This window comes from Lissotriton helveticus, chromosome 1_1 (assembly GCF_964261635.1).
Source record: "Lissotriton helveticus chromosome 1_1, aLisHel1.1, whole genome shotgun sequence".
In the NCBI taxonomy this organism is placed as follows: domain Eukaryota; kingdom Metazoa; phylum Chordata; class Amphibia; order Caudata; family Salamandridae; genus Lissotriton; species Lissotriton helveticus.
The window spans coordinates 1,208,443,029-1,208,467,765 of NC_136057.1; positions in this window are offsets into that span (position 1 = coordinate 1,208,443,029).

The following is a 24,737-nucleotide window of genomic DNA, read 5'->3' on the forward strand; positions in this document are numbered from 1 at the left end:
CGTCACCCCCGGAGCAGTCCACAAATGTGGGCCTTTACAGATGTCCGGGGGGGTCCCAGCAATGGTCGCCTTGGTGCAGAAGGAGAGCCCCACGAGGCGGAGGGCCGCCGATATTAGAGCCGGCGCTCCTCAAATGTAGAGCCCGAGCGCGAGGGTCCAGGGTCGATGGACGTAGCGGCGGCGGGGGGACCCCTTCACACGGTCAGTCCACGGAGCACCTCGCCCCGCACCAGCCTCACGGCCGTCAAGACAGGCCCGGTTCGGGATCACCGGGAAGTTCTCACAGTGGCTTTCTCCCGTGGTGCAGTCTCTCGGCCGGGGCCAACAATCATCACAGCGCCAGGTCGGATCCAACAGGCGAATCCCCGGTCTCAGCTCCACGAAGGCCCCGGTTTCCTCGGGGGGACACAACTCCGGAATCACCGCAAGCCGGAGCCTCCAGGTCAAACGGTGAGTGAAAGCGTAATATTGCGTTTCTATATCTTCAAAAATATGTCGTCTCTGGGCAGGATATGCAGCAGGATATTTGAGTCAGGCCAGAGGGCTGACGGAGCCGAGCTACAAGGCGACCATTTCGCTCGCGAGCTTGGCTCCTCCCCCACTCCGGCGGTCTTTAAGCGCCCCTGGAGGAAATTGAGACTGGCCGACTTCCATCAGCTTCTGTCACTACATCCACCGGACCCTCCTAAAGATGCCTTTTTGGGATATGACCATTTCTGCGAGTGGTTGACCCAAGCCATGGACACCTTAATCCCAGCGGGATGGAGTAAAGTCCGGTCTGGCCCCTCTAGCCCGTGGTATGATGATTCCCTCAGGCCTCTTAAGACTGCATGTAAACGGGCTGAAAGAGCCTGGCGTAAGGCATACGATCCCGACCTCAAGCAGATTTATCTGGCTAGTATTAAGTTCTACCATCGAGCCATTTGCAAAACCCGAGCTACATTTTACTCCTTGGAGTTTAAGAACAGCCCTAACCCTATAAAACTTATCTTTAAGGTTTGTAAAGATCTTACTAGCAAGAAAACTGCGGTAATGGAAAAACGCTCTCTGACTCATTGTGAAGAGCTAGCGGCCTTCTTTGTGGAGAAAGTCGAGGCGATCTACCGAACATTCCCCCCTCAAACTGTGCCTGCTAATAACCTAGGATGCACTCCTGTGACCTCTAGGTCTCTTTCGTCATTACCTAAGCCATCTCAGGAAGAGTTTAAATCTCTTGTTACGAAAGTCAAATCGGGCTCGCCTGCGGATCCACTAAGACCTATACAATTTAAAGAATCCGCTGAGGTTTGCTTTCCCCCTTTGTACGATCTTATTAGGTTATCTTTTGAGTCCGGGACTGTTCCCAGTAAATGGAAGCAGGCTACAGTCATTCCAATTTTAAAGAAGCCCACCCTGGACCCATCAAAACCTGAACACTACCGACCCATCTCTCTCCTCCCATGGGTATCCAAACTTGCGGAGGCCCACGCCAACAAAATCCTGTCTTGCCATCTTCAAAATTCAGGCATCCTAGATCCATCTCAGAATGGTTTCCGTGCAGGCCACAGCACGGAGACTGCCCTGTTGGCGATGGTGGAGCACTTGCGGAGGATGTTGGACTCAGGACAGACGGCGGCACTGATCCTTTTGGATCTTAGTGCCGCTTTCGACACTGTCTCCCACTCCATCCTTCTTCAATGTCTGAGAGAGGCCGGTGTGGAGAATACAGCATTTGAATGGTTTCGCTCATTTCTATCAGGGCGTACCGTCAAAGTATCCACCCCTCCATTTGAATCTGCCCCCCGCAATATTTCCCAAGGGGTCCCGCAAGGTTCGGCACTCAGCCAGACCCTTTTTAACCTGTATGTGCAGCCGCTAGCTGCTGTCGCCATGAGATGGGGTCTAACTATGGTATTGTACGCTGACGACACCCAGCTAGCGGTTGCACTAAATGGGGACTCTGCGGTCGATGCCCCTAAATTCCAGACTGCCCTAAAGTAGGTGGCAAGTTGGATGACGGACAACTGTCTCCAACTTAATGCAGCGAAGACAGAGGTCTTAGTCCTGGGCAAACAGGTTCATCTCTGGGGAGACCGTTGGTGGCCACCGGAGCTAGGCCAAGCCCCCATTCCTGTGACAGAGGCAAAGAACCTTGGGGTCTGGCTTGATTCCAACTTGTCTTTTATCCCTCATACTAAAAGAGTTGCTGGTACCTGTTTTGGTGTTCTTCAGAGCCTTAGACCCATTTTTAAATTTTTTGATGCCCCTACCAGGCAACTCATCGTCCAAGCTACGGTGCTCTCTAGATTGGATTACGCCAGTTCGCTTCTTTTGGGCGTTAACCAAGCTGAACTTACACGCCTCCAGCGTGTGCAAAACACAGCTGCCAGAATGCTGGTAGGCCTGCCTAAATTCTGTTCTGCCAGGCGTACCATCTATGACCTACATTGGCTGCCCGTTGGGCAGAGGATAAAGTTTAAAGCCTTGTGCCTGGTATTTAAGATCTTAAAGGCTTCATCTCCTCCCATTCTTGCACAGGCGATTTCCTACTACATTCCTTCTAGAGTTTTACGCTCGACGGGTCAATTTCTGGCCTGTGTTCCTCGCTTCAGGAAAGCCAGAGTTGGTGGCCGCTCCTTTGGTGTCCTGGCAGCGAGTCTCTGGAACACTTTACCCGTTGATATCCGTGCCATACCGGATCTACTGCCTTTCAGAAGAGCTGTCAAAACTTTTTTGTTCCCACTAGTCTAATCTGTTCCTTTAGCTCTGTCTGGTATCTCCATTTGGTTGTGTTACTCTGTCCAACATAGCGCCGGGACGCCACTTTGCTGTGGAAGCTGTGCGCTTTTACAAATTATTATAACATAACATAACATTTGAAGCCCAACAGGGCTCATGCTTAAACACTAATTCCCTGGCACTTAAATTGGAAGGAGCACAGATATCACTACCTTCCAGGTCCTTCCACAGCGCCTTCCAATTGTGGGGTGCTCGCCGTGGTATCTTCAACTATTAATACCAATTTATAATCTGGAAGTAGCTTGACATTACCCACTAGATTGTGATCCTGTCCAGCACCCCCTCCCAGCTTTGTTCTACTGGCAACTGTGATCCAGGTCTGCTGCCAGCTCTTACCTGCCTCACTATGGTTCGGGGGGACCCAAAGCAGTGGCAGCTGCGATTTGAGCCCACTAAAACTCCTAGACGGGAAGGCAGCAACACCATGGCATGAGGGGACCCCACGGACCACGCTGATGCACCTGATGGAGAGCAGCCACATATGGAAGGGAGGTCGGCCATAGTGATAGAGCAGCATGCTGGTTTTTCAGCTACTTACGCATATTTTTATCGCCTGGCGGCGCGCCTTGACACCATGTATGGCTGCCTGGAACAACATGAGGCCTGCATGGAGTCTGCTGGAAAGTGCATTTCCAATACAGAGGATGCACAGACAGCCATGAACAAGCATCTGGACCGTGTGGAATGCCTCCTCAAAACAACAGCCTCGAAAGTGGAGGCCCTGGAGGCGAGGACGTGTCGCAACAACCTGTGCATCTCCAGGGTGGCCGAGTCCACCAACACTGGTCCCATGAAGTCCTATGTGAAGCGGCTGCTCGCAGACCTCTTTGGAAGGGATTCCTTTTCTGGATCATTCGCAGTTGAGCGGGCGCATTGCTCGCTTGCTCCCAGGACAGCCCTCGGGGCACCCCGCGTGTAATTATTGCGCAACTCCTTAATTATTGCAACCAGAATGTGACCCTTTGGAAAGCCTGAGAGGTTGAGGATGTACAATATCAAGGGATGTCGCTGTCACTGTATACTGACTTCACACCGGTGGTGCTGGAGGCTAGGCGCAAGAGTCAGGATATCAGGAAGGTGCTGAAGGAAGCGAACATCCGCTATGCCATGCTGTACCCAGCCCATCTTCGCATTCAGGTCAATAAGAAGACTCACATATTTGACACTCCCGCGGATGCTACTGCTTTCTGGAAGCAGTGCAAATCGAACACAACTCTTGCCCCAGGGAAATAACTTTGCTCTATTTTTCCCCACTTGTACCTATTATTTTGTGCTATGGACTAGCTATCTACCATCCAATGTTGAGTCCCCTTCTAAACTGCGTCTCTCTGGTTTGGGACGAACCGACGAGATGCAATATCCTTTATTAATGTAATTTTGCTCATTACTATTCTTAAATTGCAGATACGCACAATCATTGCAATATTTGTGTCATGTTTAGTGACCTGCTCCGGGCTTTGCCTTCTCCCTAGGAGATCTCCAATATTGTTAATCTTGGGGTATGGAGATTCACCGGATAAATGTTGGGGAATATCCGATGTGAGTGGGGGGTGGCAGGGGGGAACGTTTTGTTGTGATGATGTTACGTTATCGCTAGCTGTTTTATGCTATATGTATTGACTTGTTTACGGGTTCAATACCACATTTTCGGAGACGGGGTAGGGTAGAGGGGCGGGTGTAATGGAACTGCGCTGCATGACATGGAATGTGAGGAGTTTATCGAATCCTCGAAAAGGTAGGCAAGTCTTGGCCTATCTAACTCGGCACAAGTCGCAAATAGCACTATTGCAGGAGACTCACTAAGCACCACTTTCTGATAATCGTTGTGCGGCTAACTGGGGCATCAACAGGTTCTTTGCCAATTACAGTACCTACTCCCGTGGTGTGTGCATTTTGATTCACAAAACATTGCCATTCCAGGCTCACACTGTAATTAAAGATCCTGTGGGAAGATATCCACTGGTGGCCGGTAGCCCTGGTGTGAAGCAGGTACTCATAATCAATATCTACGCTCCCTAATGTTGATGCACCTGTTTTATTTTGAAGGCCTGTCTTCCCACATTTCTGGCACTCCCATTGACTATCATATTGGGTGGGTACTTCAATCTAACCTTGCAGCCCCTCTTCAAAACCACTGGCGCAGGCCGCATTATTAAATCGCACTCTGCAGATGAGCTTGGACACCTACTGCAAAAGCACTTACTGACTGAAGCCTGTCGGCACCAGCAGCCGACCAATACAGAGTTCTCTTTTTATTCTGTGCCGCACAGTACATAGTCTCGTATAGATCAATGGTATTTAACCCCGGACCTTTTGATAAACTCTCAGGTGACAAATTATTTGCCCCGTACGCTGTTCGGCCATTCTCCGGTAATGTTGACACTGATTCTGCCCAGTATTGCGCGTCCACACAGATTATGGCAGTTCCTGGTGGATGTGCTGCTTGATGCCGTGTTTGAGAGTGAAGTGCAACAGGCGATTGTAGAATACTTTAGGATTAATACGGGCTCAGTGTCCCGATATGCTACTTTGTGGGAAGCCTTCAAAGTTTTCATTTGTGGCATCTGTATCACTGAACAGGCGGGAGTTCTACGCGCTATACATCGTGACCTAGATCTCACAGAGAGAGAGCACTGGTAGAACTCGATGCTCAGGCAGCCAGAGGTGGCTTGCCGCCTCCGCTGCATCAGTGCTTGAGGCTTCTGGAAGAGTTCAAGGAGCTCGCCACTCGTGAGACGGCTTATATGGGGAAGTACATGCGTGCCCTGGTATAGGCGGCGGGAGATAGACTGGGGCGGACTCTAGCTAGATTGCTCAGACCCAGGCAACAGGTCGTACACATCACACAACTGCAATTAGATGATGGTGTCCAAATCACTCAAGGTGAGGACATACGCACTGCTTTCTTCTCTTATTACACCCGACTATACACAACAAGTTCCCCGCCTGCCGATCTTTCCCTCTCCGACTACTTGAATGAGATATCTATGGTGTGGATTTAGGGCAGTGATCAGCAATTTTTAGCCTCTCCTATTGGCGAAGTTGAGATATCCCAAGTGTTAGAAATGGGATTTCGGTTGGCTAAGACTTGCACCAAAGCCAGGCAAAAACCACCACTCTAGGCAGGGCAAGGGAGTTACACTTTACACGCTGAAGATAACCCCTGCTCACCCTCTTGGTAAGTTGGCACGAGCAGTCAGGCTTATCCCAAAGAAAATGTGTAAAGCGTTTGCGCAACACACTAGGCACACCACAAAAGGAACTCCACACAAGGTTATATATACAATAGGCTTTGTATTATCATAAGCAAATTAGAATCTTAATCATACATATACACAGTGCGAACTGCCACCAGGTAACAATTTACAGGGGATTATATAAACGACAGGGCCAATCGGGCCACTGTCCGAACCATCACAAGCACAAGTAGTAAAAATAAAACACAACCAGTAACTACTGGTATAATAATGACCTCAGCATTATTACTAGCATAAACACATTATGCGCTCTCATTAGGCCTAAACATCATAGCATGACATTTGCATTAGGTATCACATTAGCCTAACTACATTATGCATAAATCACATTAGGCACACACAAATTGTGCAGGAACTCAGCAGTACACCATAGTAACACCACTACAAGGTGCATACATCACCTTAGGGCCTTGAGCCCTTTCACCATCACCTAAATGACCCCAGGCCAACTGGCCTTCCACTGTGGCTCAAGTGCCCTTTGTCCCACAATGTCAGGGCGTAAATGTAGGGCCTCTCAAGTAGCCCTCTGGCTGCTACTGCAGCGAAGATACTGCGTCATGCGCTGGGAGCGTGGGGGGCAACTCACCACCTCCTTCTCAAAAGAAATGGCCTCCAAACGTTGCAGCTGCCCGCTACGGCGGTGCAGCTGAGGAGTATAGACCAGCGCTGGCACTAATAGTGCCTCGGGAGCCCCACGGGGACTATGCACAACAAATTACCCAAATGTTGTAGCTGCCCATGCTCCTGCGGTGCAGCTGTGATGCTTAACTAGCACTGGTACCACCGTGATTCTCCGGTCCCACTCCGGGACTTTAGGGAACCGAAATTGCCCAGGAATAACTTCTGCCCTGGCCCCACCGTGACTCAGGGAGCGCCAACCTGGCTCTGCTGTGCCCCACTCACCCGGGCTTCTCCTGGTGCCATTGAGTCGGCCCTTGCAATGCTTCCAAGGGGAGGACGGGGAGGCCTCACTCGGTCTCTCCTGCCGGGACAAACCCTTTGCTGGCAAAGTTGGAACTCTGCCGACCGGCACACCGAGCACTCGAGGCTCCAGACGGGCCCCTCCTCTGTGAGCCCACTCACCGGGACTCTTCCGATGCTGTGGGGCAGGGACTGCCAATGTGCCTTGACCAGCACCGTCCCCGCTGAAGGGCCGATGCGCAGGCTCTCTCTGGCTTCACCCAGGACTCCTCCTAGGACCCAGGCCTACGATGTGGTGCCCGCAAGGCTTCTTTGTGCTTCCTCTTTACCACCACACCCACAGCCAGGTAACCTCTGCCTGACTTCCGGCTCGGGCGGTGGCGGTTGCTTCTCAGTGTCTCCTTCTTGGCGGGCAAAAGTGCGGGGTAGGCTCCCGCCGTAAAATAACCACAATGCGGGGTAGGCTCCTGTGGAAAGCTGCAAAATGCAGGGTGGGCTCCCGCCAATAGAAAAATCAAATGCGGGGTGGGCTCCTGCCAGATGAGCAGCAATGCTGGTTGTGCTCCCACTTCTCTTCACAACACGGGGGAATCCCCATGCTGGGATTCCCTCGCAGCACATCGCAGCCTCGGGCTGCAGGACCCCAGCACTCTCCCTCTTATGGGAAATTAAAATATAGCACTCAAGAGGTACTAGAAGGCAGGCAGAGATAAAAGTCCTTTGGGGCTGGAGACACCCCAGCAGGGTGCAGCTAGGCACGCCAGCATGCTGGGACCACCAAGAAGCTGCAGCTGGGTCCCACGGTGGTTTCTCCTGGTCGAGTGTCACCCCCCAGCCCAAGTAAGCACAACACATAGGGTCACAGCCCCTGCATTTATACTCCATTTCCCTTTGTCTGCACCAGCACGGGGCTTGGGGGAACCAGGTGCAACTGGTTCAGGGGGGATTTGGAGCACTCTATTGACAGGGCTCTTTCCTCCATTGTTAGGTGGGGGCTCGGCATCAGACACATCACAGGGGGGCAGAGCCAGCATTCACTGGGGCAGGCACAATCCTATTCAGGGACCAGGGACTTCTCATCCCACCTATCCAAATGCCGATGTCCCATTCAGCCTAGTGCTCACTCACCCTGCCCCTCCCGGAGCCACACACACCTCACCTGCCCTTGTCACTCAGAAGCTAGACATGCAATTCACATCAGGCAGGCAAACACATAGCACAGAGAAATGTAAACTTCTAAAAGTGGCATTTCTAAAATAGTTATAATAAATCTGCGCACACCATTGCGTAGCATTTATAATTACTATTTCAAACATACCAAACTTGACCACGCTGCTCCTCTCATATCAGGAATTACCACAGAAACACTTATCAGGGAATTCCCAATGCATTCCTATGGGAGGGCAGCCCCACAGTAGTGATAAACAAAATGGCTGTTTGTCACTACTAGGACATGTCACACACTTAAGGTACATATCCTTTCTTTTATTCACAATGCACCCGGCCCATAGGGCTAGCTAGAGCCTACCTTAGGGCTGGCTGACATGTAGTAAAAGAGGGGTCACGGACATGGCACACACTTTAGGTGCCACGTCACAGCAGCAGTGACACTGCGCGCACAGGCCCTGCAATGGCAGAGGCCTGAGATAGGTTTGCAAGGCAACTTTGGTGGGTGCCCCAATCAGCGCTCCAAGCCCACCAGTGGCATTTAATTTACCAGCCCTGGGTATATGAGATACCACTTTACAAGGGACTGACAGGTAAATTAAATAACCCAAACAGGTGTAGACCAATCTTACCATATTTAACACAGAGAGCACACACACTTTACACTGGACAGCAGTGCTAACGTGCTCAGAGTCCTAAAACCACCAATATCATGTCTGAAAAAAGGCTAGAAGAAAGGCAAAAAGTTTAGGGATGACCCTGCAAAAAGGGCCAAGTCCAACACAACCCCCTTCCAGTCAAAACGCAGGGTAGACCAATCACCACCTTGATGGGCTTCCCTGCCTTGGCGATAGAACACAGATGCGGGCCCACAACTGCAGGGATACCCTCCAGTTCTAGGCAGCTCTAAACCCATGTGGTTCCCTCTGTAAAAGCTCCCAGGACCAACTAGGCTACCCCACTGGTACTCCCTAGCTGTACACGGCCAGGCCCAGGCCCTAGAAAATCCAGATGTATCTGGTCTTTGCCATCTCAGAGAGTCAGGGTTAGTAACCCCTGGCACATAGTGACCATTCTCCACTCTACCCTTCATCAGGGCAGTTCTGAACTACCACTGATCCTCTAGTCTAGGGTCTGCACCCTCAGACTGACCAGACGTCACAGGCGAGGCTCTCCTCCACCACCTCTCCTTCTAGGGTTCCACACTCTCCTCCTTTAAGAGGCACCCTCAGAACACAACTCTCCCATCAGTTCAGGATCTTTTTCCAGCAACTGGCCTACCAACCTAGGGTCTAAACCCTCAGGTTGCATGGGGGTCTGAGGCGAGGACTCCCTTCCTCTGTGCCCCCTTCCAGAGTACTGCACCCTCCCAACTGGAGCGGGACCCCTGGAAGCAAAACCGGTCAGGACACTAGTTACAGATGTCCTTCCCTCCAGGTCAGGCAGAACCTGAACCCGCCCACCCAACCTTGGGGCTGGAGCCCGTGGCTAAGCACTTGCCTGCCATGCCAGGATTTCTGGGGATGCACACAGTATCCCCCCAGTCAGGACACCACCTACCGATGCACTTCCCTCCAGGTCAGGTAAAACCTGCACCTGGCCTTCCAACCCAGGGACCAATCCCTGTGGTTGAACACTTGCCTGGCACACCAGGACTTTTGGGACTCACACAGTATCCCCCCCGAGGGTAACACATGACTCATGTATCGTATGACAGTCTGCCTCGTGTAGGTCTCCCGACCCCTGTCCATCTGACAGTGCGTGACGATCCCCAGGACAGGAGTGGTGTCGCCATGGTCGCTCCTAGGAGACTCAGCCTTTCTGGCTGGTCCTTGGCCCACTGGTTCTCCCACTGTGGAACACATCCCCCTCTCACCCTACACTCTGGACTTCTGCACCCTCCCAACTGGAGCGGCACCGACAGACACCAGAACCACTAGAGCTTCATTTACAGATGCTCCAGGTTCTCCTGACAGATGCTCCAGGTTCTCCCCCTCAAATGGTCAACCAGGACAGCTTAGGCCCCCAACCTGGTGTTCTCTTAGGGAACCCTCCAGGCCCTGAGACTGGGTTTCGGGCACCTTGGGACACACAATCCCACACTCACTCCTTCTCCACTGAGACAGGACGTGAGCCCCTACACCCCTCCCACTATACTGGGATCTAGCTGGACTACTCTGAACCTCTTCCCCCACACAGGTCTGGAAGATACCTGAGCCACATTTTTAGGTTCACTCCCCAATGCCTCTTCAGACCCTCCGGCACACAGCCAGAGGTCTGCCTCCCGTGCAAGCTCCCTTGGGTCAGAGAACTCACACTCCAACAGGTGTTGGCGTAATTCCGGAAAACAATTACTGAACATGTGCTCTCTGACAATCTGATTGATCAGCCCTTGAAAATCCTTTGCCGTGCTACTCATCACCCGACCTTCCAGTGCATCACAACATTCATTAAACACACTCCCACCAAGACTGGTGAGATAGTTTCTTACTGCCCCTGAACCTCAACCTATACCCTTCAAGTGTGACACCCTCTTCCTGGAAACTAGGTACCACGCTCTGGGATCTGGGAGTGGGACTTCCTGCACTGGACTCCATATTGCTGCCACCACTGGACCCCACCCTAACTGGTGAATCCAGACAACTAATCTACTCCCAGGGGACAATCCCCTGTAAATATAGCCTAGTGCCAGTTGGCACAGTATATATTGTGTGATTACTATTCTAATGTGTTTATGACAATACAAAGGCTATTTTATATATAAACTTGTGTGGAGTTTCTTTTATAGTGTGCCTAGTGTGTTGCTGTTGTGAGTGTGTGTTGTGCAAACACTTTAAACATTGCCTCTGGGACAAGCCTGACTGCTCTTGCCAAGCTACCAAGGGGGTGAGCAGGGGTTATCTTCAGCGTGTAACTCCCTTGCCCTGACTAGAGTGGTGTTTCTGCCTGGCTTAGGTGCAAGCCCTAGGCAACCAGAAATCCCATTTCTAACATTGGTTGTCAGCGGAGAGGATAGGACTTGCATTTGCGCAGTACACCAGCGACAACTGGTTGCACTACAAACTCGGCATTTAGATAATCACGTGTTTGGAGATTATTTTTCCTGAGTCGTATTTTTCTCCTAAAAGTGTAATTTTTAAATGGTGTAATGTTGCTTCAGCTCAGACGCCTAGGTCTCTTGTGTTGCACCTGTGTATTAAGTACCTTGCCAAAATGGAATCTACCTTTGACCTGAAAGACATGTTGAACTACAGTCTAGAGGAGCTAAGGGGGTACGGTGATGAGATAGGCTTAGAAGTAAGTGGAGAGGGCACTTGGGAAAACCTTGGGTGTGCCCTGATACGCTGGCAACAGCATAGGTGGAGACAGAGGGACAGGGACCAGACTGCACTCCAAGAGGGTGGTGGATCTGAGGGTGGCCCTGAAGAGTCTGAAAAAAAAGGAAGAAAATGACAGGGCAGGGACGCCAGTAGATAATGAGGACCTCGTAGATAGGGAGTCTCTTGCTGGGTCCAGTGTCGGGGGCAGTGCCCCGTCCCTTTTCCTGTCCCCAGAGGTGTGGGTAGATAGGAAGGAAGAAAAGGAGCATCAGCTGGCTTTGGACAAGCTCCAGTCGGAGTATGCCAAAGAGATAGCGCGGCTGGGTTGGCAGGAGGAAAAGGCCTTGTTGGCTCAGGCACTGAGACTCAAGGAATTGTCCTCTGAGTTAAGTCTCAAGGCATTGGGCCTTGAGGAGCAAAAGCTAGAGACCGAAAGGGTCTTAGCTCAGGAGAGGATGGCGGAGGCAGAGAGGGCCTTCGCCAGGGAGAAACTAGCTCTGGAGGGTTGATTATATACACCTGACAGGGCCAATTGGGCCACTGTCAGAACCATCACAAAGTAAAATTGGTAAATGTAGACCACAACTAGTAACTACTGGCAAAGTAATGCACTCAGTGTTATATCCTGCTACATAAAATACAGTATGCAATAAGCATCACCTGCATAAACACATTAGGTAATAATTATGGTGCATAACACCCTGAACGTACATCTCATTAGGCATCTACATCACATTAGCATAAACACCAGGAACATCAATCACATTAGGGCCTTGCGCCCTACCAATCATGAAACTAACCCCCCGCCAACTGTCCTTCCTTTGGGGATCAAATACCCTATGTCCCAAGTCTCCAGTTCTCCCCAGTCCTCTCCTGGTCACCGCCTCAGTTTGCCAGAGGGGGACGGAGCAGCAACAGCACAGTGGTGTTCTGTAGACGCCCAGTCCTGCTCAAATAGGGCGTGAGGCAGCGGGGGAAAGAGGCTGCTCCCTGATGACCTTTACTTTCCTCACGTAGCAAAGGCTCTCTCGTAAAGGCATTGTTGCTCCCTCGTGTGCTGAGGATCACACAGTGCAGTATGCCGAGGATCACACACTTGAAGCCCTGAACACACTCAGAGGGGGCTAAGAGGAGGCTAAGAGCAAAAGTTTCTGTCGGAGGGAAAAACAGTGGGATCAGTCCAGTCCTGCTTTTCGAACGGATCAGAGCCAGAGAGCGAGAGAGGTGGGAGCGGAGGACGCTGAAAGACCTGCTCCGCCGGAAAAAACGCCGGAAATAAATGCTCTGAAAGCCCCAACTGCCCAGCCACTTATACGCCAGTCTCCGAGCATTTGGGGTCTGCACCGGCTTGCCAACAGCCGCAAATTGTGTTTTAAAAGCTGCACGGGTCGCTTTAAAGCGGCGGGACCCGAGACCCGCGAATCGCGCTGACGCCGCGTGTGTCCCGGCAGCTGGAGTACGTGACAGTAACAGAGGCAGGGAGGGGATCTGCAGAGGAATCGCAGAGGATCAGCAGTGATCGACCATTGAAGGTATTCCCCTACCAATCCCTTTTTCACTGAGGCAGGTTTGCGGCAGCAGCGTTTGGGGTGTGGTTTTTGGAGCAAACCACTCTTCCTCAGACTCCCTTTGAATTTGTTAGAGGGGTGTGGTTTTTGGAACAAGCCAGTCTTCCTCGGACTCCCACAGATTCCCTTTGAATTTATTAGAGGTCGTGACAGCACAAGCAGCAGCGATTGGGGAGCAAGTAAGTTGGCAGTAGTGAGTGTGAGTGTGTTTAACAGAGGCTGGTGGCCGTGCACGGCTTTGTACTGAAAACTCATTCAAAGTTACTCAAGGTTACTACAGTATCCAAGGAACAGTGGGAGCAGCCTAACAGGTGCTAAAAAGCTGTGAGTTACAGATGTATTAGCTAAACGGAATTATAGCGCCCCTTGTTTGTTTCACCAGAATATCTGCTGATCTTGCCCCAGTTAATATAGGACACAAATTATTGGGGATTGGAGAAAGTAATCAAGGATTATGAGATCAGGAAAAACGCGACAAACACCTCAGAGGAAACCTAAAAAGAGGCTGTTAAAAGTAGATCAAAATTCTACTACAGACACAAAGAGAAGGAAAGAAAACTTTTCATCTCAAAAGGAAAAGTTGGTTTCAGCTTTAACTCCAATAAGCGATTTTTTTAAATTTGGAGGAAAGAACGAGAACCAGAGATTTCAATTTCTCAAGGATCCAATGGCCGCAATCTATACCACAGATGGGGCTCAGGGATTGCCGAGCCCAATAACACCAAAAACACAAGTCAATAAAAGCCAACAGTGGTCAGGATGCCCAAATACAAACATTAAAATAACACAACCCAGCCCTGCAACGGAAATATCTGAACATATAAGAATGCGGGATCATGAAATAAATAAATGTAAAGATGACTTAACCAAGGTAAATAAGGATGTTAAAAGTGAGACGGCCAGAATGGATGTTCCACCAAACAAAGCTCTGATAACAACTATAGCGCAGGTGCACCCGTCCAAGGCCCAACTCAAAGATCAGCTCGATCAGCCTGTTCAAAATAAAGATGGGAAATTTGAAGAGTATCTAAAGGATAAAGGAGACCTCGGAGTAGCAAAAAATAAAGAATATAATAAAATTCAATCCGATGAATGGTTTGGTTCCTTCTCCATATCAGATGATATGGACCTCATTAAATCATTGAATTTCAACATAAAATTAAATGAGGACGTATTTACTCAAGAAGGGGTTAAGAGTTCAGCTATAGGTACACCTCAGGTTCAACAAATTGGGGAGGAGGGAGGGGCTGCCTCCACCCCAATTAAACAATTAGTATGTACCGACAAACAGGAGGAGAAAAACATCACGCTAAACTCTAGTCCTATGGGTAGTAAACCATTCCGGTCACCCCCAATTACAATCTCTTCAGTGAGTGGAATCGATCTAATTTCAGAACTCCCGTCGCAATCGACTAACTCAGTAAAATGGAGTGACAATCTACTGAGTTCTTTACAGCGAGTCATAGATGTATTAAATTTCCAATCGGACAGACTTGATGTTCAAATTGAGTTAATGAATTTGATAGCAACTTATATTGCAGGAATTAACACCAAACTGGATTCATTAACCGGATTGTTCAGTAAGGACAATCAGAGTAAAGCTCCAGGTAGTGGATTCCTAGTTAAATCAAATTGTGGATGCAGCCAGATAATCGATAAATTGGCATCTCTTCCTGAAATACTAACGGAAATTCTACATGTCGTCAAGCCAACTGAAAAAATGGCTGATAAGGAACACTCAGAAATGATTGATAAAAAAGACGTGAAGAATGACAAGATAATTGTAGAAGTAAAGTCTCAACGCCCCAAATACGATGGAAGTTGTAAAAAAGAAAAAATCAAGGAATCTACTCATCCAGGGGAATTGCAAATTGTCCAGGAATCAATCTCTACACCTAACATATCAAATTGTGGATTAACAAAAAGACAACGAAAAAGAGCTCGTAAGGCCCGGCGAAATGTGAGTAAGCAAATTAGTCAAGAATCAAAGCAAAACTATCCAATATTTTCACAATTGTATTGTCAAAAAAGCAATCATCTGTGTAACAAAAACCCCTCCGGGGTCATGGAAGGAGCAATGTCTCTTTCGCAAGATCCAATTGCAAGTTTGAATAAATCCCTCCAAAGTAATATATCTTCATACACACAATCAAGTAATATACACTTACATGAAGACGCCAAACCAATAAAAAGTGATAATGAGTGCCTTACTGTTGCAAATAAGCAAGACTTCCCAGTAAATTTAAAATCTTCTGTGAGAGACAACATCACGGAACAAAAACAAGAAAAAATCAAGGGTCCCCCAAAAGAAGGATACAAACAAATAATTGTTAATGGGCATATAACGAATTTGAATTTACGGACTGATGTTAAAACCGTCCCTAATAGACAAGATGGTAAAAACAGAACCGTACATACTTTAACAACTACGTCAACAAAGAGCGTGGAATTTTCAAGGACCAAATCATGGTTAAAACTCAAGATAAAGTACAAGCAGATAAAAATAAACAAAAATCAGATAGGTGTTTAAAAAACAATTCGGAAAAATACACCGGCCTTTTGAGTGAATATATGGAAAACTCAGATCGGAATGACTTGAAAATTTACATGGATAAAAAGGGACTAGTCTGCGAGTTTTCTAAAAACAAATCTATCCCACAAGACCTTACAAACACGGAAGTAGGTCAAAAAATCGACAAAACTGTAAGTACAATAATGAGTGATGGACAAGAAAATATATTAAAGCAGGAAAGGGAGACCAAGGATAACATTGTACAAATTAGAAACAGAGTTGGTAATACTCAGATAGAACAGAATAGTTCCATCCAAACGGGTATTCAACAAAGTAAACCAGGAGTATCAACAAATAAATTGATCTTCGGGCCAGAATATCAAACAAAGGGAAGTTTGGACTCTTTAAATAGGGGAAACCTAATGAGATTATTTAAGGAGATACCAAAACTGTGTAATATTACAACAGCAGATCTCCTGTCTGTAGAATTTTTGCAAAAGGAAAAAGGGTCAGAAAAATAAATTACTCTGACAACTTGGTCCTCAAAGGAATTAACAGCTCTGATTTTCTCTGAAAGGGAAAACTTTGATGCATGGGGTATTTATCTATCATATCCAAAATCTTTAAAATACCCGTTCCCACTTTTACCTGATACAATGATTGCGATTTTACCTGGTAAGGAGATTCGCCCTAAAACTTGTCTAAGGGGGGCTCGAAGTACTACTCCTAAAAACACAGAGCAGGTAAATACCATATTAGAGACAACAAATCAGAACCGAGTTTGCGTAAACCAACCGTCAGAAGGAGGTTATGATTGGTCATGGGTGCCCTATTTCTTAAGCCAAAAACAATCCTGATGAATTTGACAAATCACATGGGTTAAATCCCTCAGTGACACACCCGGATACGCCAAAGGAATACAAAATAAAAATCTGCTCATGGAATATCCACGGGTTTAAAGAAACGGGCCAAGATCTGGATACTCTGTTGTTTTTACAAAGTTTTGACATCATCCTTTTACAGGAAACTTGGAACCTGAATCCTAAACCTATCATTGGATATGTGGAATTCCACGTTCTGGCAGAACAAATTTATAAATATGGGCATCCAAGAGGTGGGTTGTCCATCTTTGTAACAGAAAAATTAGATTGGCAAATGGAAGAACTCGATATGGGTGAAAGCTGGATACAGGTTGTGAAAATGGAAAGCAAGAACTCTGGAAATAAAATGCCCTGGCAGCTGTTGATGTTAAACATATATGTTCATCCAGTTAAAAAGCTGAAAAAAGAAAAGTTTGTATGCCTGATCAACTTAATCAAGGTTTTACAGAAAAGTTATCAAAATTGTGAGTTGATAATCACAGGTGATTTTAATTCCAACTTAATATGGAACAAGTCAAATAAGAGTTTGCGTCAAAAGGAAACAGAGGCTAATGAATTTAAAAGCGATTTGGACACTTTAGGATTACATATTCTTAATGGGACAAGAAAGGAAGATCAACCGGCAAGGATCACTTTTTTAAGTGGGAAGAACCAATCAATTATTGACTATACTATGGTCAGTAAAGAACTTTTCACCTCAGTGGATGCATTTTTCATACAATCCCGCCCGGAAAGTGACCATTTGCCGCAAATATTGACCATCAATGCAAAGCTGCTTGCAAAAGACAATATAACTGCTCTAACAACAATCCCGGTAACATACAATCTGAAGAAATTAAAATGGCGTGGTACAAATGTTGCACAAATAATGGATGCTGCTCAACAATTTATAACCAATGGTGGGGAGCAGTGTACAAAGTCAGCAGAAGATTTTTGGGAACAATTAGGAAAGTTTCTTCTAAATAAATTTCCCGTCATATCGGGACGTCGAGGCCAACAAAATTAAATATATGAACCTTGGTTTGATATCAAGCTGCGAAACCTGAAGAGGGAAATTACACGAGAATCGAGAAAAGTATTTATGGCAGTAAGATCTGGAAAATCCGTTATAAACAACAATATTAAAGAAATGAAGAAAAACTTTAAAGAGAAATGTAGAGTGGCAAAAAAGAAACGTAAGGAAAAGATCTGGGAAAAATTACTCTGGGCCTGTAAATTACCTAACAGTTGTGACTTCTGGGGCATAATAAATAAGCTAACCAAAGGAATAGGAATGTCACAAAAAGCGGGAATAAGTGAGAAAAGTTGGGAATTACATATACACAATGTATATAATAATATTATTCATGAGGTGTTGAAGAAATCGGAACCTGGGCCAGACACTCGCAGGAGGATAAAAATCCAAAAATTGGCTTTGACCTCTTTTCAGGGAAAACATCACAACATGAAGAAACTTTAGTTCAGCTCAATAAGGTTCTATATGAAAATAGTTTACATGATTCAATTTATAACAACTCAAACATTTTAATTGACAATAACCGGCTAAAAGAAATAATAAAAAAATTGAAAACAGAAGGAGCAGCAGGGCCTAATGGACTTCCGAATGCAATCTTTAAACACGATGTAGAATTTTGGGCAAATCTTTTCACTCCACTTTTTAATTACTTGTACATACAAAATAAGATCATTAATTCGTGGAAATGGAGCATTTTTCATCCTATATATAAAAACGGTAATCGCAATGAGCCTAGTAATTATAGGCTCATTGCTTTAATGGATGTTGATGCAAAACTCTATGCCTCCTGCTTATTATTACATCTACAGGACTGGATGGAGGGGAAAGGTTTAATTCCCAAATATCAAACTGATTTTAGGCAAGGAATGGGCACAAGCACAAACCTGTCAGCGATTGCACTCCTTACAGAGAAAGCAATTTTAAGGAAATCTGGTTTATTTGTATGTTTCATTGATTTAAAATCGGCTTTTGACAGGGTTTCACGAGAACGTCTATGGTCAAAATTAAAAGGATGTGGGATACCGCAACACCTGATAAACTCTATAATATCCCTCCATAGTGAAACCTGGGCCCGGGTGAAGCTGGGAGACGGTAGCATAGCATCAACCAAGATAAATATAACAAATGGGCTGAAACAGGGGTGTGTCCTGGCCCGAGCCTTTTTTATTTGTTCCTTGCAGACCTAGATAACCACTTGTCAAAAGTTAATGGCCATCCTCCGAAATTGGCAGAGAATCACATACAGTATCTGCAATATGCAGATGATATAGTGGTCTTAAGCCAAACCCCTATTGGTTTGCAAAGAGTCATCGACCACATGATTATCTACTTAGACCAACAGGGGCTGGAGCTAAACAGGAAAAAAACTAAGGTGGTGCATTTAGTCGGCCCAAGACCTAAAAGAAAATTCAAGTGGTTCGCCAATTGTAAAGAAATAGAGGAAGTTGGCAGCTATACGTACCTGGGTATCAATTTAGGGCGCTGCATGTCCTTTAAAGATCAAAAAAGTGCAATAAGAGCAAAAGCCCAAACTTTAATTTTTGCCTATAAACAGCTCCAATTAAAATTGAGTTGCCCATCTTATAGTCATCTTTTAAAAACAATGGCAGCACAATTACTCCCTGCATTGGCTTACGGACTTGAAATATGGCATGGTCAGGAATCTGGAATTTTAAACGATTTACAAACAAAAGTGTACAAAGACGTCTTTCATCTTCCAAGAGCAGCGTCACCAGCACAGATTCGCCTGGAATTTGGACTCCAAAATCAGAAATTCCAGAGGCAATCTGTCTTTGTGAAATTATGTTGGAAATTTCGCTCTTCGGAACACGGCACCCTGAATAATCTATGCTGGTCAGTAATAAAGGCCCAGTTTGATGAAAAAATCCCGTGTTCATGGGGTGAATACCTAAGAACAGCTATCGAAGAACTAGGCTTTCAAGAGGCATGGGATAGCAAGATGGAGAGGGTGGCGTTCAACAAAGTGTGCAACGTCTCTGCAAAACAATTATCTTTTTTAGAAGACAAAAACACGATGGTAAAAAGGCGACATTCCTGGACAGTGATAAATTCATATGTAAATTTAAAACCTCAAGCCTATCTAGCAGCTCATTTTAATTTATTCCTGAAAAAGAAGTTTATGCTGTATCGGTTTGGGGGATACAAAACAAAGGATTTGCAACCAAGTTGGAAAGGGAAATACGATAATGCAACTTGTAGATTATGTGGATATCAAAAGGAGTCCCTTTGTCACATGATGTGTGTCTGTCCAGCAGTTGGTGAAGCAAGAAAAACGATCTTAAAATCCATCCTAACAGAACTCAATATACGTACCTGTTGGGCAGGGGGGTCATCAAACATCTTAATCTGTAGAGGGGTAAAGCTTTTAAACATGATTGACTCACTTTTAAAAAAAAGCGGATATTGAATCAGAAAATACGGTTACTAATGAATTGTAAAATCTCGTATTTATCCAGACGCCATGATGCACTTTATCGTGAATACGATTATTAGATGAGTGGAATAGTTTTCCTTTTCTATTTATTAAGATTTAATGATATATATTTTATTTCGAAATTGTTTTTTAACATACTTTGTAGTCAATTTTAAAGTGTTACATGTTATGGTTGTAAAAAACCAAATAAAGATTTTCTTCTTTCTTCTTCTTCTATGTCCCAAGTGTCATGGCATAGCAGTGGGCCTTCTACTGGCCCCTGGGGCAGCTAATGCAGCGGAAAGCAATGTGCCCAAAGCCCGGGTGCGCAATGCGCAGGGGGAGGGGGAGTGTATCTCACTCCTTTCTTATCCTTAGAAACAAAATGCCCCCAAAAAGGGAGAATGACACTGGCACTAACTGTGCCACTGAAGCCCCAACTATAAAGGTGCCCCACTTGTTGCAGCTGCCCACTGTCAGGCGGAGCAGCTGGGGAAATGAGCACCCACAAGCATCAGGAGTCAGCCCCCACTCACCGGGCTCTCCTTGTAGGCACCGACCATGTGCCTCGACCAGTGGACCAGCCGTCCACTAGCTCTGCCCACCAGCACACAGCTCACACTGGCAGGTAGGGCCAGCGATGCTTCGGTTCCCACCTGGGCTCCTCTTGACATCCAGTGGAGCTCCCATTAGCACACAGGGTCCCGCTCTTCTCTCTGCAGTCGCGGTCGGCTGGATTGCCGCGTCACTCTGCCTCTCCTCCTGGCTGGCCGTCATCTTCTGGGTCTTGGCTCCGCCTGTCTTCCAGGACGCCGTGGTGCCTGTCGGCGGCTTTCTCTTTTGTTCAGAGGCAAAAGCAGGATGGGCTCCCATCGTGAAATAAACACCTCTGCGGGTGGGCTCCCACTGCTTTGCTGAACTCACCACAGTACGGGGTGGGCTCCCGCCGGTAAGGCTGCATGAACGCGGGGTGGGCTCCCGCTATTGAACGCGGCATAAATACCCAAAAGTACACCGCAATGCGGGGTAGGCTCCCGCTCTCTTTCAGCAGCGGCAGTGCGGGGTGGGCTCCGGCTCTGCTGCAGAAGTGCCTAAAATGCAGGGGAATCCCCCATTGCAGCCCAGTGCTGCAGATCAAAAATAGAAGCGCTCTCATCAGCAGTAAGAAGATAGCGCTCCACGAGGCACTAGGTCCAAGACAAAGTTCAGGGGGCACAAAGCTGGGCCCAGACAGGTCATCACACAAGGCCCTCCAGCAGGGCAGCAGTGCCTTGTGGCGGTTCCTCCTGGAGCCCAGCAGCAGCAGCCCCCGGCACCAGAACAAGCACTGCTCTCTCTCATGGGGTCTCAACCCCTCTATTTATATTACAAATCCCCTTGGTTTGTCTGCCCTGGCACAGGGCTTTGTGGAACCAGTTGCAACTGGTTCTGAGGTGTGGAGCACTTTGTGTTCAGCGCTCACACCTTCCTTTGTGAGATGGCGGCTCTGCCATCAGACACACCACAGGGGGCAGAGCCAGCATTGACCTCTGGAGGTTGTTTTGGAACTAGAAACTGCAAGAACTGTGAAAATCCACACATTGCCTGTTTCCAAAGCATCACAGTGGTGCGGGAAGAATTTTCCGATGCATCGCTGCCGCCGAAGAGTCGACTCAGGGCCTGCTTGCGGCTGAAGGGTCTGCCATGCGACAAATCCTGTGCACAATCTCTGAGATCACTGCTCTAATTCTGACACAGGCCCTGCTGTGGAAGAACCGACGCATCAAGGAAACGTGGCTCAAATCATCACATCCCGGATCTTCACGGAGCGCATCGTACCGGATTGTCGTGCATCGCATCATTGGGGGACGGAGTAAGAAACCAAAACATCACCTTCCCACCCAGTAAGAAACCGACGCATCACCTCCTCTCGGTAAGGAACCAACGCATCACCTCCCTTGTGCAACAGTGAGGAGCAGACGCATCACCTCCCCCTGAATGTAAGGAACCGATGCATCACCTTCCCTGCAACCCTTTTTGCTTGCAGTTTTCGATGCATCTAAGGTACTTTGTAAAAAAGTGTTGCATCCAACATTTTTTTGTAACAACTGTTTCTACCTTTTAAGAATCGTATTTTTACTACTGTATTGTGGATTTTAGTCGCTTTGGTCTTGTTTTGGTTTAGATAAAGATTACTTTTTTTTTCTAAACTGGTGTGGTGTCCATTTGCAGTGTTTCACTGCATTACTGTATGTGTTCACAATGCTTTACACACTGCTTCTGAGATAAGCTTGTCTGTTCGTGCCAAGCTACCAAGGGGTTGAGCAGGGGTTGATTTAGAAGTGTATCCCCCTTACCCTGTCTAGGAAGATGGGTCCCTACTTGGAAAAGGTACCTACCGCTGCCAACTAGAAACCCCCATTTCTAACAAAGTATATGGTGCCCAGACTCAAGATAAATGGCCTGAGGGTGCTGTGCAGAGACAGAAAAATCTGTTTGGGGATCACTGCTAATATAAAAGGCCCTCAGAACCTGGTAGGAAGCCAGGAGAGCTCAAGTCCAACTTGCAAAGAAGATTGCCCCTGACAGTTGGGATGAGGATGGTAGAAAGACCTCTGTGATGAGAAAGGTGAAGGGGCTAACAAGTGTGTGGTTCTTTTAATCTATGCCTCCACATCTGGGTGTGAGAAAAACTCCACTTCAGTACTGGGTGATAAGGAGCAGGAGGCCCACCTCATTCTTCTGGAGCTCCAAGAGAGGAGACTGGTCCTCGAGGAAAGAAGACTTGCAATGGAGAAGAAAAGGGTCAAGCTGGGACTAAAGTCCTAAGGACATGGTGGCAGAAACAAAGACAGAAACAAAGACAAAGCTGGGACTAAAGTCCTAAGGATATGGTGGCAGAAACAAAGACACAGAAGTAAATGCAACTGGTACCTATCACCCTAGGTTGTCTAAGGGTATTGTGCCAAAGTATGGAGAGGGGGATGATATAGACAAATTGCTAGCATCTTATGAGAAGGCTTTCAGGACGAGAATGGTGGGTGCCCAGCGTTTGGGATTATTTTTGTGGGAACTAGTACCAACAGTGGGAAAGGATAAATTGCTGACACTAGAGGATGATGTGGCAGAGTCATAGTCACACATGAAGAAGGCACTCATTTAGCTATTTGGTCTAACCCCAGAAGAGTACAGACAGAGGTTAAAAAATAAACACATACGTTCAACTCAGGTATTGATAGACTCTGTGGATTCTTCTGTAAAGTCACTGGAAGGCTGGATCAAAGGTAACCAGGTAGATACATACGAAGGGCTCTACAATGTAATGGTAAAAGGGCACATACTTAAAAATTGCACTCCAGAGAAGTTACAGCAGTATCTGGTGCATTCTAAGCTATCCAGCTCTAGAGAGCTCAGGAAGATTCAGTATTAGGCTATCAGACTGTAGCTAGTTAAACAAAATGTATGTGTCCATTATAAGGGGGGCACTGCAGAATGTAGCTAACACCTTTACCTTACCTTTCAAAAAGAATACATCTTTGTCACTGTGAAGCTTCCAGTGACTCCATCAATTAAAGCTACGCTGGCCTCCAAGAAGTCTTTATATTTACTAATTAATCACTTACACAAATTTAAATTTCTTACCAGTAGCAGGCACTCACAAGAAGGTTTGTTACTTCTTTAGCTCTCTATCCCTCCCTTGACATGCTGGTATAGGAGACCCCCACTCTTCTCTTTCAGCCAAAGGCACCACAAGGTCTGCAAAATCATTCAGCAATGGTGTTTTTTTAACAAAAAGTATGGGAAGTGCTTTGCAAACCTAAAAAAGCATGGGCACTATATTCCCCATAGATCCCACCCTCTTCTACCTACTTCTTTGTAGAAAGGAAATCAGCGTACCAGAAAAAAAACGTACAGAGGGGTAAAGGGGACTTTGGTGGGGAGGGTAGTTGAAGAGAACATATACCGAGCTAGGGCTTAAAATGACATTTTACATTTGTACCCTCTCGTAGTATTTCACGTCATTAGGCTCACGGCCTTAATTTAGCAGCAATCTCCCCATCCCATTATCTCCTAGCTTTACCTCAAAGTACCTCACTTTCATTTTTTCCAGCGGTCACTTGTTTATCCCCATTTATAGCCTTCACCTCCCTTTTATACTTTGCTTTATGGTTAGCTGTTTATCATGTCTTCCGGCATTTTGTTCAGGGCTTTTATGTTTCCCTTTCTGACTCTTCAGCTCCCGTGGTTTCCAATAAGGCACATTTATGTGCACTGCAGTTTCATGCCTTAAACCATGATTCCCTGATGGCATAAATGACTGGAATAAACATTGATTCACTTGACTCGTAGGAATGCTCTGCAGTCCTTTTTCAAATACATTATTCCAAGTGCATTCAATTTCGTATCTATATGAACATTGCCATTCAAACAGAGTGGCTAATACACAATATTCAGCAAACGTAGCATATGAGACAATACATATTTGTTTGGCATGTTCCATTGCACAGCTGGTTCTGTTCCTGAGTGCTTTACCTCAGAGCACAATTTTCTACCTTCATGCTAAAATTGAGTGAGTGTTCTGGTCTACCTTCCCCCGCTGGTTCAATGAATTGACTCAAAACACTTAGATACTATTTTATGTACATAATCAAAGCCGGTGGCGAAACATTACTGCTTTAGAGATCATTGTTCTTTAGCAGGCTTTTACCTCGGCACTGCTTTAAAGGTGCGGAAATTTCAAAGCCCTGTTGGTGCCAGCAACCACTTGTTTCAGAGAGGTGGGAGGATGGACGCCATTTGTAAATGTGTTTATTAAGCACAGCATGTGGCGTGGTCGGTCCAGAAAAGACAGTCCTGCCAACGTATTTAAACCCAGAGCAGACTTTCCTGATCTATTTACGTTTG